Source organism: Fukomys damarensis, unplaced genomic scaffold, assembly GCF_012274545.1.
Source record: "Fukomys damarensis isolate Sample0158 unplaced genomic scaffold, DMR_v1.0_HiC HiC_scaffold_12, whole genome shotgun sequence".
Classification (NCBI taxonomy): domain Eukaryota; kingdom Metazoa; phylum Chordata; class Mammalia; order Rodentia; family Bathyergidae; genus Fukomys; species Fukomys damarensis.
This window is the reverse complement of record NW_022900924.1, coordinates 16,604,546-16,607,830: the sequence shown is the minus strand read 5'-3', so window position 1 is coordinate 16,607,830 and position 3,285 is coordinate 16,604,546. Positions and strand designations below refer to the sequence as shown.

At 48.6% G+C, this 3,285-nt stretch overlaps 1 protein-coding gene across 1 annotated transcript in view; it reads left to right on the top strand.

Annotated features, from left to right (window-relative positions):
- The window catches only part of Cux2 (cut like homeobox 2), a 196,572-nt gene that overhangs the window by 183,046 nt on the left and 10,241 nt on the right, over positions 1-3,285 (top strand). The window lies entirely within an intron of this gene.

Genomic DNA, 3,285 nt, shown 5'->3' with positions numbered 1-3,285 from the left:
CATCCCCGCCCGCGCTCACACCCGCGGTCACCCATCCCTTCCGTGTCACACCCGCCCCTGCGCCCCCCCTGCCACCCTCACCCCGGCGCCCTTCGCTACCCACTCCTGATCACCCTCAACCCCCCAGTCACGTCCTCCGGGAAGCCCCCACCCTGCCCGAGTGGGTTGGACGCTGCCCCTTCTGGGTCCCCCGTAGTGGCCTGTAATGCTTGGGGCCGTGGAGCCAGCTCAGCCACAGATGCTGACCCCGCTGTGTATTAGTCATGTGACGGGAGACAGCTACTGCCTCCCTTTGCCCCCACCTTCTCACCCTTACAATGGCGGCAGTGTTAGCACTGCTTTCTGAAGGGACATTGTGCCTGGCAAGCTGGGGCCGTCACAAAGGTGCTCCACAGACTTGCTCCAGTCCGTGCTGTCCTCCACCTCCCTCGTTACAAGTCTGCCGTTGCCAGGGACCAGTGCATCCTGCGCTCTGTAGACAGGCTGACTAGGGTTGGGCTGGCGCCAGTCTCCCACTGGGCTTTTGCGGTATCTACTGCCGCCTGGTGGCTGCTTGGAGCAGGTGTCCCAATTTCCAAGCCGCTTACTGCTAGGAACAGAGATGTTTCCCTTTGGCCCGTCCTTCCTGGTTTACAGCAGTGACAGACTTGCAGGTCGTGGTGGTCACACCTGCAGCCCCCACACTCAGGATGCTGAGGCAGGAGGATTCCAAGTCTGGACTATACAGTTCATTCAAGGCCAGCCTAAACTACATGGTGAGACCTGTCTCAAAAAACAAAACAACGCCGGGCTTGGTAGAACACACCTGTAATCCCAGCACTCGGGAGCCTGAGGCAGGAGGATCATTGTGAGTTTGAGACCAGCCTCGGCTACATAGTGAGTTCCAGGTCAGTCTCAACTACATAGTGAGACCCTGTCTCAAAAAAGCAACAACAACAAAACAACAACAAAGTGACAGACTGGAAACAATTTATACTTTCAGCAGTGGGGGTCAGAATGTAACATATATAATACCCCTCTGGCACTTATGCAGCCATTAAAGCTAGAAGGGTTTTGTTGTGGTTTTTGTTTTATTTTGTTTTTGTCTTTGTGAGTTATTTGGCGTAGTTTTGTTTTTTGAGTATTGGGAATTGAACCCAGGGCCTATGCAATGACATATATCCCCAGTGCCCCGCCCCCTTTCTTTCTTTTGAAACAGGGTCTTGCTAAGACAGGACATTGCCCAAACTAGGCTCAAACTTATAAGCCTCAGCCTCCCAGAATGCTGGGGTTACAGACATGACCACCACACCAGGCTAAGATGGAAGAACTTCTTGACGATGGGAGAAATTGCACACCTGTAATCCCAACTCTGGGGAGGTTGAGGTAGGAAGATCACCAGCAGTTTGAGGCCAGCCTTAATTACATACTGAGACAGACATTGTCTCAAAGAAACAAAATAGGGCTGGGGATTTAACTCAGTGGCACCGCACCTGCCTCACAAGTACAAGGTCCTGAGTTCAATCCCTGGTACCCCCCCAAAAAAAACAATAAAGTTTCTTTCTTTCTTTTTTTTTTTTTTTTTTTTTTTTTTTTTTTTTTCCTGGTACTCAGGATTGAACTCACACTTGTGAGGCAGGTGGAGGCACCACTGAACTTAAATCCCCTGCCCAGAAAGATTATTTTTAAAAGAGTAATTTAAAAATGATAGGTGAAATCATTGATGCTGGTTCTCAGTGGAAACAAACCAAGCCCTCTCCCCACATAGCCAGTATGATCATACCATGCATGTGGTGTGAGGAGGACACCCGAAGGAAATAGGTTACACTAGTTCAGGCAGTCGCCTTAGGGAGAGAATGGTGAGGGATTCTTATTTTCACACTAAGTTTTTGTGCTTGTGTGTATGCCTGTGCATGTCTGGGTCCATGTCCGTGTTCACCACGGTAAGCATATGTGACCTTTTTTGCTAAACTTTAAAAAAATTAAGGTAAGTCAGGCCCGGTGGCACACTATAATCTCAGCACTCTGGAGCAGAAGGCTTGATCATAAGTTTTGAGCCCAGCCTGGACAACTTAGTGACTTAGCAAGGCCTTGTCTCAAAAGAAAAAAGAAAACCTGAGGTCAAAGGCACATAACTTAGAGCTAACAACTGTGTGTGTCCTTAGTAGAGATCAAACCCAGAGAGGCACTGTACCACTGAGCTATATCTCTGTCCCTTTTTTATTTTTCTTTCTTAGATAAGGGCTCAATGACTTGGTCAGGTAGGACTCACACTTGTGATCCTCCCACCTCAGCCAACCAAGTGCGGAGTTTATAAGCACATACTACTGAGCCTGGCTGCAGTTAACAATCTTATACCCAGGTGTGGTGATGCACACCTGTAATCCCAGCACTCGGGAGGCTGAGGCAGGAGGATCACCATGAGTTTGAGGCCAGCCTGGGCAACACAGTAAGACCCTGTCTCAAAAAAAAAAAGAAAGAAAAAAAAATTTTTAAATCTGCTATTCAGTGACATTGAGTACTGTCGTGGTGTTATGCAGTCGTCATTTCTTAATTCTGGAACACTCACCTCAAAAGACACCCCTATCCCATGAGCAGTTGCTCCCCATTCCCCCTTCTGAGCCCCTGGCAGCCCCTAATTTACACCCTGCTTTTGTGGATTTCCCTGAATGGAAATGAAATCCTAAATCAGGTGGTCTTTTGTGTCAGCTTCTCTTGCTTGTTTTTAGGGTTATTCCAGGTTATAGCATGGATCAGTGCTGTGTCCCTCTTTATAACTTAATCATGTCCCATTGCTGGATTGCTGTTTTAGTTGGAAAACCATAAACACAGCCGGGGATTTAGCTCAGCAGTTCCGGGCACCTGCCTCGGAAGCTCAAGGGCCTAAGTTTGATCCCCGGTACAAAAAAAAAAAGAAAGAAAGAAAAAGAAAAACCATAAACATTAATTTAATGGGTCTTTGGGGACCCCCCAGGATGGGTCATGCTGACCGCCCCGTGCGGGGGTAGGGGGCCTGGGAGGCTCCCTCTGGGAGGCTGCTCTGTGGTTGTCCTTCCTGGGGCACAGACCCATCTGTCCTGGGCTGGTGACACTGCCATGGTAGCTCCCTGCACGGCCTTCCACACGTGTGTTTGTGTGTCCGTTTGTTCATTCGTTCATTTCGAAAACTCCCAGGGTCTTCACTGCTCTGGCTTTTGCCTCTGCCATGCCAACCCTGCCTGCTCTTTCAGGATACCTTCATCCTAAATGTTTTTTATTGTTCCTTGGTGTTTGTCATTTGTTTAAAAAAAAAAAAAAAAAAAAAAA